Source organism: Trichosurus vulpecula, chromosome 4 (genome assembly GCF_011100635.1).
Source record: "Trichosurus vulpecula isolate mTriVul1 chromosome 4, mTriVul1.pri, whole genome shotgun sequence".
Classification (NCBI taxonomy): domain Eukaryota; kingdom Metazoa; phylum Chordata; class Mammalia; order Diprotodontia; family Phalangeridae; genus Trichosurus; species Trichosurus vulpecula.
This window is the reverse complement of record NC_050576.1, coordinates 184,952,433-184,965,598: the sequence shown is the minus strand read 5'-3', so window position 1 is coordinate 184,965,598 and position 13,166 is coordinate 184,952,433. Positions and strand designations below refer to the sequence as shown.

At 40.5% G+C, this 13,166-nt stretch overlaps 1 protein-coding gene across 2 annotated transcripts in view; it reads left to right on the top strand.

Annotated features, from left to right (window-relative positions):
• The first annotated feature begins 1,658 nt into the window (after positions 1-1,658).
• Positions 1,659-13,166, top strand: part of WIPF2 (WAS/WASL interacting protein family member 2) — a 60,372-nt gene continuing 48,864 nt past the window's right edge. The window contains exons 1-2 of one of the 2 annotated variants that reach the window (XM_036755429.1): positions 1,709-1,905; positions 4,796-4,951. The gene's annotated coding sequence lies outside the window, so the exon portion shown is untranslated. Of the gene's footprint in view, positions 1,906-4,795; positions 4,952-13,166 lie in introns of both variants that reach the window. The other variant, XM_036755428.1, reaches the window with a different exon arrangement.

Below are 13,166 nucleotides of genomic sequence, written 5' to 3'. Positions count from 1 at the left end.
GGGGTGATGTTGATGGGGTTTAGACTGTGGGACCCCCTTTGAATCTTCCCACTATGCCTGAGGCCATAAGCCTTTCCTTATTGCTAGGCCTAAATCTCTAGGCTAGGTTACTCTTAACCTAGTATAGCCCTCCATTGCCTGGCTAGTTCCCACCCTTGATCCTATCAAAGTGTCTATGCCCAAATCTGTTACCCTTAAACTAGCCTAGCCCTAAAAGATCTGTAATCTTCAGGTAGCCTTCAACTACTTCCACCCTTAATCCCATTCTCTTGGTTCCAGGAGTCTGACCTCACCCCAGTGTCATCATGGTCCTCCTTAGACTCCTCCTCAAGACCCACCCTAAACCCCTCCTCCCATTGCCCCAGGACCACCCTAGATCCTTCCCACAATCTTTGTGTAGGTAAGTTTCATCGTCTCCATGAAGGTGCTCAGATTCCATCTAGCTCAGATGCAATCTGGCCCGCTTGTGAAGACGAGCATCCATCCTATGTGGCCAAGCTGTAATAAACTTTATCTTTCTTTGGCTGTGAGAAGGCTTCAGTTGAACTCAGGACCCCACGTTTTGGTATTTTAGGGTCTCAAGCACCCCTAAAACATGTAGTTCCCTAACCTTAACATATGGTTCTTTAACCTCAACAGTGTCGTGTGCGTGTGTGGGTGGGGGTGGGGGTGGCCATGAATGATATAAAAACTATCTTCAAGTATTTGTAAAGAGCTGTCGTGTGAAAGAGAGGCATCCTTTGAATCAGAAGATCTGGATTCAGGTGCTGCTTCTGACACATACTGACACCATGTCAGACTTAACTAGAATTTGTGTCACTTAATTTCTCAGTGCCTTAGTCGATTCTTTAAGACTACAAGCTACAGAAAAAACAGCAGCCCATCTGTCTTGGTAGAGGGACTTTAGATTCCAAGGTCTGGCACATAGTAGGTGCTTAATAAGTATTAATTGCTTGATTGACTGCTCTCTACGAGTCTGGATAAAAAATAATAATAAGAAAAAGAGGGATTACACTTAAATCTGCTTGACTCCATAGGTAGAACATAAAGCAGTGTGTGGAAGTGGTAGAGAGGAAGACTGAGATTCAAAGTTAGGAAAAACTTTCACAACCAGCAAACAATCTTCAAAAGTGGAATGTGCCGCCTGGAAAGCGTGGGTTTCCTTTTGCTGGAAACCTTCAGGCCAAGGCTGGGTCACCACTTGTCGAGGATACTGTAGCAAGGATTCTTGCTCAGGTGTGAGCTGGACTACATGGCCTCTGGGTTTCCTCCCAACTCTGAGATTCTCCGATTCTCCGGAATGTCCTGATCCTGGCAGGAGCCGGCATCTCTGTCGTCATGACAACAGGAGCTGGGCCACAAGGTATGTGCAGGGTTAGGCCGGAGCCCAGTTCTCTTTTGTTCCTGAGAGAAATTGGTTGGAGTTGGCTGGGGTGAGAGGGTTGAGGAGAGGGAGGTGGCGGTGTAGGAGATGGAAGGGCATCCTCACACGCCCTCCCCTTCCCACTCCCACTTCCTCTTCTTCAGGGAAGGAACCCACGACCTCCCCTACATGGCGGCCGCGTCCCCTCCACCTCCGTCATTCCGCAAGGAGGCGCGGCCTCTGTGGGAGCGCATGCGTTCAAGACCCCCTCGGCTCCACTCCCTCCTCCTTCCTTCCACAACTCCATTTTGTTCGCGGACGCTGTGGACGGTGGGAGTGGATTCATTTCCGGGTTGGCAAAAGGGGCGGTGGCGGCGAGAAAGGGTGAGAGAGGGAGAGAGAGAGAGAGAGCGCGAGAGAACTGGGACCTGAGAGGACGGGACGAGGCCGGAGCGGCGGCGGCGGAGAAGAAGAGGAGAGGTTCTCGGAGCGGCGGCGGCCTTAGTGCTGGGGGACCGGGGCGGTCGGGCCCCGGAACTGAGGTGACCCGCGGAGCTGGGGGTGGGGGGAAAAGGAGGGGGTCGTGGGGGAGGGGCTTGAGGTGGGGTGGGGGCGGGGCCTGAAGAGTCTTTCCCGAGGGCTGGGTGGGGGGGAGGGCTAGGAGAGTGCGGCACTGTGTGTGGGGGGCGGGTAGGGAGCTGAGAGGAAGGAGACTGGGGTGGGGGGCGGGGAGGTGGCAAGGAGGGTGGGAGCCTGGAGGGCGGGGTGATGGGGTAGGGAAGAAGGAACTAAGCTGGAGGTTTGGGGAGGGCTCCTTCTCCCCCTCCCTCTTTACAGACACTTCCCCCACCCCCCTTCGAGGGGTCCGAGGAGTCTGTGCCAAGTGACATCCCACTGGGTGGCAGGGAGACACTGGGGGCGAAAGTTGGCAGTTTGGAGGGAGGGCGGCGGGGCGGTCGCTGGAAGGGGTGTTGGAGAAAAGTCGAGTAGAGGGGGAACGGGGTAGAGGGCGGCGATCTGTCCTGATGTTAAGGTTGATGTACTTGGTAATGAAGGCAGATGAAGCTGGGGCAAGATGTGGAGTGAGGGGAGATGGGAAGGACTGGAAGAACAGGAGAACCCGAGGGGTCAGCCCAGCCCCACTGTCCACTAGCATGAGTATACTCGTGCTATGTTGCCAGGCAGTCAGCCCGCAAGCACTTATTAAGCGCTTACTGAGCACTCACTGCTAAGAGAAAGGCTAAAAACAAAACAAACAAAAAACAGTGGCGTCTGCCCTTCTGGAGCTCATGTTATAATGGAGGCAGCATGCAAGTAACTATGTGCACATAGGATATATAGAGTGCGAATGGAAGGTCATCTTGGAGGGAAGGCACTGGAAGAGGGATTTGAGCAGTCTCGAAGGTAGCCAGGGAAGCTGGGAAGCACAGCTAAAGAGGGAGAGCATTTCCAGGCCGGGGGGGGGGGGGGGGGGGGGGGGGGGGGGGGGGCGCCGCGGGGCGGGCAGGTCTTTCTGTGCACAGAGTGCTGTGAGATGGCCAGTCCTGTGTGAGGAATAACAAACAGGCCTGTTGTAGCTGGATTGTAGAGTTCCTGGAGAGGATTCAAGTGTAAGGTAGAAAGGGGCACTGTGTGAAGGGATCGCGATATAAAGAAAGGCAAAGGCAGCCCATTCCTTTAAGGAGCTTAGAATTCTAATGGGGGAGGCAACAGTAAATTAACCGGGCATATTCGTGTAAGAGTAGATGAGAGATGACCTTATGGAGAAAAGAGGTGTTCTTGAGGTACAAAGGCACAACACTGTGAGGATTAGGAGGAATCTAACTAATGGTTATATGGAAGTTGAAGTGTGTTGTCTCATTTGAGCTCCATAATACCAACTTTGTGAGATTGGCCCTACAAGCATTAGCCCCATTTTACAGATATGAAAAATAAGGCTCAAAGAGATTAAATAAATTCATGTACATTTCTGCCCAGTAAGTAAACTCAGTTAGGACAAGAACTATTTTATTTTTGTCATTTTTATCTCCATTGCCTGGGTTGCCCAGTGTTTGGTTCTTATGTATTAAGTTGGCACTTAATAAATGCTAGTTGATTTGTCCTTACACACGTAGTTAGTGAAGTGTGAGAGGTGGCATTTCTGCCGAGTTCTCCTAATACAACCCTCTAAACAACTTAAAAAGACATGTCAAACTGAATTCTGAGTTTGAAGCTGTGCCAGCTATATTTCAAACCTGAGAGGAAGCTCAGGTGTGTTCCTGAGGTGTCCCTCTCCTACTTGTGTCCAGGCTGCTGTTTGGCACCCTGCATATCAAGGTTTTGGGGAATACCCGTTTCTGGAGGGTCACAAAAGGGTTCATGGGTTTCCAGATTAGTTTCAAGCTGGGTTTCTATTCCTAGTTCACCTTTGACTTTGAGGCAAGGCATGGAACTTTTAATAGTTCAGGTTATTCTGTAGGGCCCTTTCTTCGTCCTGGCTCTGAGATATTTAGGACATTAATTGGATTGCTCTGGGAGACAGACTAAATCATGATAAAACTATAACGTGAATCCGGCCCTCTCCAGCCCTCCCTTCCATTCCTGCTCCTTCAGTGTCCTAGGGAAGAATCTGTTGGTATGGTCTGATGCATATGTGTATTTTTTTTTAACTTCCTAGTTTCAGTGTCCAGTGTGCTAATTTTGGTGTTACTGATATTGGTTGGCATTAAGCAACGTTGTTAGCAGTGAGGCTTTAGGACAATAAGTTCAACTGATAATTTGGCCAGAGGAGCATGCACTGAATTCTTTATAGCATTTAGCCGTCAGAAGGTTTTGCTTGCTCTCAGTGATTTAAAACATTTTAATGTCTATAGCTGTCTAATGATTTCCTTTTGACTTCTTTGACAGACAGTTAAGGAAAAAAGATGTTTTTGAGGTACTGAGCCTGTTGTCCAGAAGTCATAAAATTGCCTTGCCTGCCTTCTCATGGGTTTTATGGTACCCTGTGGACAAATTTGACTACTTGACTTTTCTCCTTTTAGAAACTTTGACTTCTAGCTTTTCTTTTGTCTCTTCCTCTTTGAGCACTATCCCATTGGTGAGCCTTAGCTTGTTCCTGAAAGCCATCTCTGTCCTTGAGCATACTTATTTTTTTGTGTGATATCAGAGCATTGTTTAAAACCTCAGTGGTTATTTGGCACTGATGAAAATGGGATGCCCACGTAAAGATCCAGAACAGTGAAATTATCAAGATAGTTTAAAGAACGGAATTTATGTGTGTTGGGAAGGAAAATGTGACATTGTCATTCTCAACTTCCAGGAGACCATATGCGCTTTGCTTAAGTCAGTCATCCTTCTGTTTTTGCTTGAATGTTCCTCGTGAGCTAGCCCATGGAGGCAAGATGGACTGTTTTTAAATTTTCCTTTTGTTTTTCCTCTGTGTTTGGTTGGCAGAGTGACCTGGTGCACTTGGGGGTCTATTTTCCTAGTGTTCTGAAGCCATCCTGAACTTGATAGGCTGGAGGTTCTAGGTGTTTCAGCAGCCCCAGACTTCCCTGATGACCCCTTGGTGAGCTGGAGGTTATGAAGAGAGGACACAGTTATTCAGAGGTAAAATCAGTTCTATTCTTACTATGCTTTCATTTCACCTGTAGCTAAACTTTCCTCTTCTCTTTGTCAAGAACAAGCTCAAAATGTCTCAGTCAAGCTCTGATAGAGTGAATTCACCTTATTTCCTGTCACATTTCCCTGTTCTTCTGCTAGGGGGAACAGCTGTGGCAGCAAATTACATGGTAGTGGCCTTCTGTATTTGAGTCTCCTGGGGACACCTTCTCTGTGCCTTGGTTTGATATCGCAAGGCTGAAAAGAACCTTGACTGCCCCAAATGGGAATGGATACAGAAGCTGAGCTGGTTTCCCTTGGCTTAGAGAATGGGTGTTGTCAAAAGGAAGAATAGCTGCTGACATGCAAGCAGAAACCTCCAAGCAGGGACTAACAGTTTGGCACAATGCATCCCTTGGCCAAATAATTTCTTTTCATCTCCTGTCATGACTGATGATCTCCTCAAAGTAGGCTCTTGTTGCTGCTGTTCTTCACACAGCTTCCCAGCAGAACTTGGCTGACTTCAGATGGATGGACTGCCTAGCTTTTGAAGGGAAGTGCCTGGGACTTGGGGTTAGGGAGTGGGGGGAGTTGATGTCGGAAATGTCGGAAGTGACACTTGTTGGCAGCTCTGAAGGCTGCTTTGAAGGAAGGGAGTTAGTGTCCTGTCCTAGGATCCTTGACTTCTTTCCTAAAAGCTGACCTTATTTATCTAATGGCTTAAGTACAGATTGATTACTTTGAACTTAGAGAAGTGTTTCAGAAGAAGCCTGGCAGAAGTTGCATTTTACCTCCTAATTTCAGAGCTGTTTTGAGTGATCACAAGTTCCAGTTATACTTCTGAGATTATAGAAGAGTGATATTGAAAAGAACATTATTCTAGAAAACCAGAGTTAATAGGAAAAAAATCAGGTGGGGGAATATATACATTTGTTTTTCTTGGTGTGGAAGTTACACATCTACCAATATTTAGGATTTGTGTGCAGGATTGGCAAATTGTAAAACAAATAGAGTTGGCTTCTCCCTGGTCATTTATGTAGGGACATACATCTCAGCAAAAAGGTTGAACAGATGAAATATAACACTTTGTTCCATTCAGCTTTTCTTTCACTTTGTAAAATTAAAGAACATTCCTAAAGGTGCTGGAGTGATGCTATCAAAAACTTAATTTCTGGGAATCTTGAATTTTAGTAATTTCTTATGGTGAAGCGTTTGCTCTTTGTATAATTGTTAATAAGGTTAGCTTCAAATATCTCCTGTTCTTCTGAGTCTAGAGTGGCTTGCTATCTTTCTCCCTCTTTTCAGAATCTGAGGTTCTACTGCAAACTCAGACTTTAGTAAGATGCATATATTCACTGAGGTTAATGAGTTAGTGGCTTGATTTGTAAAACAGTATATTCTTTCTATTCTTTTACGAAAGAATATTTTGAATGTCTTGTGTTTGATAAATCTACATAACTAAGGAATATATTTGGATTTTCTGTAGTACAGGTCAATTTGCAGTAACCTATTCTCAAATCTGGCTGAGTGTTTTTGTCAGTTTCTTCAGAAAGTGTTGTATCCTATCAGAGTACAAATTAAGTCGCATTGAATTTTGGGGCTATCCATTGAAAAGTCTCTGTTTTCACACTTTTTGTGATAAGAGATCAGTATACAAATTCGTTTAGCCTACTTTCTGTCTTTGTAGCAGTGGCTGAATCTAGCTCACTTAATGTGAAGCAGAGCCCAGGTTTCTCAGATTGAAGTAGTTAATTTATTTATTTTTAAGAATTAATTAATTTTAAGTTGTCAACATTCATTTTTATAAGATTTCGAGTTCCAAGTTTTTTCCCCCTCCATCTCCTACCCCCTTTTCCAAGATGGCATATATTCTGATAAAGGTTATACATGTACGGTCATATTAAACATGTTTCCACATTAGTAGTGTTGTGAAAGAAGAATCAGAACATAGGGAAAAACCATGAGAAAGGGAAAAAAAAGAGGAAATAGTATGCTTCAATCTGCATTCAGACTCCATAGTTCTTTCTCAGGATATGGATAGCATTTTCCATCATGAGAAGTAGTTCATTTAAATTGATGCAATTTCCTTCTGTAATTATGCATACTAATATAGAACAAAATATATGAAAGTTTGTGGCTAAGTGACAGGTTTTTTTTCTCCTCAGGATGTAGTAGTAGTAACCTATACTGCTACTGTTTGCTCTGTACTTCATTTTTAGTGTGTTGGTCTGAGATCTAAATGCAGTACGTTAAAATTCCTTCTGCTACTGTTTCAAAAATGTAGACAGATTAGAATCAATTTATGATGTGTTTCTTTAAAATAATTTATTTTAAAATTTAACATAAACTATTATGAAAAATTCAGTTATTGCAGTTTTTAAAAAATAAACATGTTCTCCATTTTCTCAGTGATATTCTCTGTTCTATTATACATTTTCCTTCAATATGAATTTTTTGGTGGTCTAGTTCTAACCATATATTATTCTCCAGGCTTTATTTTGCATTTTATATGTCTTTCCATGTATTTTTATACTTTGGGTCTCTGAGCTGTTGGCCTTATAACATTATTTGGGTTTGTTGTTGAGTCATTTCAGCCATGTCTGGCTTTTTGTGACTCCATTTGGGGATTTCTTGCCAAAGATATTGGAGTGGTTTGCCATTTTTTTCTTTAGCTTATTGACGAGGAAACTGAGGCAAACAGGGTTTAGTGACTTGCCCAGGGTCACACAACTACTAGGTGTCTGAGGTGGTATTTGAACTCATGAGGATGAGTCTTCCTGATTCCAACCAAGCCCAGTGCTCTGTCCACTGTACTCCCTAGCTGCCCAACATTATTTGGGGACCAGTATAGGATTTAGGCTGCCTGATGATGGCTATACATGACTGGGCCATTTCCTTTTCTGAACTTACATCTCCTGGATGATGTCCTTTTATGCTGATTCTCAGTCATTGTTGGTAACATGCGTATTTTACTTACCATATGGTTTTTCATTATTGCCCAGTGGGTCACCTGATATTTTGGTCTTTGGATGTTGTAGTGTTCCACGATTTATATCCGTAACATTACCAGAAGAATATCAGTATCAAAATGATGGATTTTTGTTTTAGCAGCTTAAGATTGTTGAACTGTTTTGTCAAATGTCATGCAATCTGCTCCTTCCCCCGCCCCCTGGTCGTCATCTTCCTATTCAATTCTGAGCCTAGCCCTCTGTGTGCAGTGTGTATATATGTGTGTGTATGCACACATATACACACACACAAATTATATATATATATATATTATATATAATATATAATTAAAAAAGGAAGGAAGGAAAGAAACAAGCATTTATTAAAGTGCCTACTATGTGCTGTGTACTGTACTAAGGGCTTTACAAATATCTCCTTTGATTCACACAACAACCCTTTGAAGTAGGTGCTAATTATTATATTTTACATTTTAAGAAACTGAAGCAAACAGGTTAAATGACTTGCCCAGGATCACACAGCTAGTGTCTGAGGCTAGATTTGGTCTCCTAACTCTAGGCCCAGACTTCATCCACCTTGCCACATTGATGTAATCAGCACTATGTCATCTACAAACTGTAGTGTCTGGAAGGCCTTCCCATATATAGAGAACTAGTTTTCTATTTGGACTGTCCAATAAATACTGTCCAATTTAGTGGCAAATACCTTCCTATACATGTCTTTTGTTCATAGAGGAGGCACTTCCTTTTCAGATAACTCTTGAAGGGGCTCCTCTCTTAATATCAAGACCTAAAACAGAAAGGTTATTTGCTGATAAATTGGACGATATTTATTGAACAGAATCCAAATGGAAAATGTATGCATTGGAGTCAACTTGTTGGAGGAGAACCTTAAAAGTTGCTTTCTGTTCTATTGAATTAAATGCTTTTTTAAATAATTATCGAATACAAGAAAATCTTTTGTGCTTTGTATTTTTAGTCTGTGAAGATGTGTGGCCTGCTATATAGAGAATTGTTTGGAAACCTTTCCTGTTCCTTCTTGCTTACATCAAGGATACTCTGGATACTTTTGTAGGTCATCCTCATAAGATTTTATACAGAATACAAAGTAGGCACATGGTTGAGTTCTTCCCCTGCCTTTAAAATCCAATTCAGATACCTCTCTTCCATCACCTACATTCTTCCCAGCAGTCTTCTCTCACCACCACCACCACCTCCCCCCAACCTCACCTATCTTTTTTTGTACTTGGTGTATTTATCAAGTGGGGTTTTTTTTGGTGTGGGGAGGTATTAAAATCATTCTTGTTTGTCATTCTAAGATGTATTTTTTAAGGGCTGGGATCTATTTTTATCTCCTTCAATACCTAGAACAGTGCTTTTCATCCAGTAGGCATTTGATAAATGTTTATCCAACTGAATTAAATTGAAATTTTGATACCATTCTTAGGGTAGATTTCCTTATGTTTTTGAGGTTGATAAATTGAATATAGGTAGTTCAGTGTAAGTGATCATCAGTTCAGAGTGTTGCAGGAAAAAAACATTAGTACTGATATTTAGTATTTAGGCTCAAGTCTGTCAGAAACCAATTTAATATTAATACTCAAGGATTTCTAGCTTCGAGAGATGGCCATACTGGCATAGCCCCTCATGCCCTGCAACATAATTGTCTGTCTCAAGATGATATCATGTAATATTTATAGGATTCTTGTACCAGGAAAAGATCACAGTATGTGTAAAAATATAGTTTGAGTGACTATTTCAGAATAATTGACTACCAATCCCATTCTCTCTTGACCCAGTCTTCTCCTTCCTTAAATAAACCCATGGACCTCTGGGACCTTCTGCCTTTGGAGGGCTTTATCTCAATCTATATTCATGGAGGAGAGGAGACTGACTTCAGATGATCCCTTACCCAGTGTTTCTGGGATGGGGAAGGCAGTGATATAAACATAACAGCATTTACACTTTGTTAGAAGGTTAGGTTACCACCCTAAGTGAGAGAGAGACTAGTTTTTGTTCTACCTACTTTCCTAAAGAAAAATGTCTAGAAAGGTTGGAGGAATATTATGAATTTTGTAAAAGTGATATTTTTTAATATGCTTCCACAGGAATTTTACAAATTTTGAGATTTTTCTAATCTGCCTTTCACAGTTTTCTTGGGTTTGGGGCTACAGAAATAAGGCAGCAGGAGATTTTCTTATCATGGGGTTATATGTAACTGCAAAAAAATTGAAATAGTCTAAATGTGCAACAAATTAGGCAATTGTTAAATTGCTGTAACTTGATGTAATGGTATGCTTTAATTAAGATTGGCAAGTATGAGGAATACAGAGAAATCTGGAAAGATTTTTATTAAAAAACTTTTTGGTCTAGATCTGATTTCATTGGTGTAGCGAACTCCCCACGCAGAAATTCTTTCTACCAATGTAGATGAATAGCTGTTCCATAGCTTATATTCTTAGATACCTAAGACACTGAGAGATTAAGTTACCCAGGGGTCATATTGCCCAGTATGTGTCAGAGGCTAGACTTGAACACAGATCTTCTGATTCCAAGGCTAGCCAGTGCTTTATCTACAAGGCTGAAGTGCCTTTTATAGTGTAATAATGCAAAGTGGGAGAACAAAAAACCAGAACTAGAAAAATGGAGTTATACATTAAGATCATATGAGGAAATTAAGTGAGAATGAATGGACAAAGAATTCTGATGGTGAATTGGAGTAACTAAAATAGTGTTATAATATTTTATGCCTTGAAATGAATTTAAATTTAGTTTGTATTACCATTCATTATTAAGTTTTTAATAAAACATTTTGAAAAAAATACAGTACTGTCAGGGTGTTTTAATTTCAAAATCTCCCCTTATGAAAAGTCTTTTATTTTTAATCATGCTCTGACTTCTTTAAGTCCTTTCATACTAATAACATGGCACATTTAAACCATGAAAATTAAGGGCCTGGGAATTTGACTTAGGATCAGTGACATTTAAGAAACACTTTTTCTTGGGATTTGGGGACTGCTAATTTGTCATCTCCTGCTGATTTAGAAACAGAAAATCTGTTTGCTTCTAGGGAATAGTCATTGTTTATTTGTATTCCTCATGAGGCTACTAAGAGAACACAGATGTTCATGTTATGAATTTGGTGGATACAGTATATTATCATAGGCCAAGTGTCTAGTAACATGTTTTAACTACATGTTGGACATGCAAAAGATTGGGCAAGCAACTCAAAGAACGTTATTATTCAGAATACATAAAAGCACTTTTTCTGCTAATGTATTTCCTTTTGTTAAGTAACTGTCATTGTTTTTCAAAGTCCTGATGGGTTGGCTTGATTTCCTACCCCTTTTTTTCAATTGTGTCATTTTGCCTTTTTTTTTTTTTCATAATTCAGAGTCTACTGGATTTAGTATTTGTGGTGCTAGTGGCTTCAAGATATTAAAGAGTAGGAGAACAGATACTTTGACAAGGCAAGGCACAGTTCTGTTATTTAATTTTCTGTTCTAACTAGTTTGAGTCTTAATACTGAGATAATATGTAAGAGTCCATTCTATGTGAGGTTTGAGGTGTCTTCTTTTCTCATCAACAAATACTGTAGGTTTTTTTTTTTTTTTTGGTCAGGCCTTTTCATAAAGGAGGCTGTCATTAAGTAGTTTGTATCCACATCTAGCTGACTTTTATAGGCATTCTGAACTCTGATCTTTGGATGTGACAGTGAAAGGAGAAACATTTATTTGGGGGCTGAGGAGTCAAGATATTTCTAGATTGGAGTCATAACTCCTCTATAAATAATGATTTGAGATTCACCTTCATGAGAGCAGTTTTTCACCTAATCAACACAATTTTTTGGATGTTCTAAAGATGTTGGCTGTTGGTATACAATGCATAAATTGAATGAGCACAGTAGCCTAGTATTTGATAAACCCAAAGATCCCAGCTATTGGGGCAAGAATTTGACAAAAACTGCTGGGAAAACTAGAAAGTAGTCTGGCAGAAATTAGGCATAGACCAACCATAGACCAAAACCAGGATAAGCTCAAAATGGGTACATCAGTTTGACATAAAAGATGATAGAAGCAAATTAGGGGAACATGAAAGAAATAACTTGTCAAAGAATTTATGAATTAAGAATGATAAATTATGTATACTATGTATTATATATCATATACAATAATATGTAATATATATAAACAGAATTATAAATTAAGTTAAGAATCTCAAAAGAGACAGGTTCTCAAGAGGTAAAATGAATAATTTTTATTACATTAAAATTAAGTTTTACACAAACAAAGCCAATGTAACCAAAATTAGAAGAAAATCAGGAAACTGGGAAAAAAAATTTTATGAGTTTCTCTGTTAAAGGGCTCATCTCTCAAATATGTAAGGAATTAAACAAAATTTAGAAAAATAAGAGCCCAATTGATAAGTGATCAGAGGATATGAACAGGCAGTTTTCAGAGGAAGATAACAAAGCTATCAATAGTCATGTGAAAAAATGTTCTAATTCACTAATAATTAGTGAAATGTAAATTAAAATAACTCTGAGGTACTACTTCATACCCATCAAATTGGCTGTCATAATAAAGAGGGCATATGACAAATACTGGAGGGAATGTGGGAAAATAGGTACTCTAATTCATTATTGGTGGAGCTGGGAACTAGTCTAACCATTCTGGAGAATAATTTGGAACTATGCCCAAAAGGATATATAAAACTGTACGTTATCCTTTGATCTGGCAATACTACTGCTAGATCTATACCACAAGGAAATGAAAAAGGAAAACGATGTATATGTACAACAGCTCTTTTTGTGATGTCAAAGAATTGGAAATTGAGGGGATGCCCATCAGTTGAGAAATGGCTGAATAAGTTGTGTTATATGATTGTGATGGAATACTGTGTTAAAAGAAATGACAAAAGGGTTGGTTTCAGAAAAACCTGGGAAAACTTGTAGGAACTGATGCAAAGTAAAGTGAACAGAACTAGGAGAACAGTGTACACAATAAGAACAATATTGTAAGAGATAATCAACTATGAAAGACTTAGGTACTTGGATCATACAATAATCTATCACAGTTCCAACGGATTTGTGATGGAAAATATTATCCATCTCTACGTGGAGAACTGATGGACTTGGTGCAAATTGAAGTAGATTTTTTTGCTTTCTTTATTTTTCTTGCTTTTTTGGGGGGGGGGTGGTGTGTGATAAAGGGACATGGCTAATGTGGAAATGTTTTGTATGACTTCCTATGTATAAT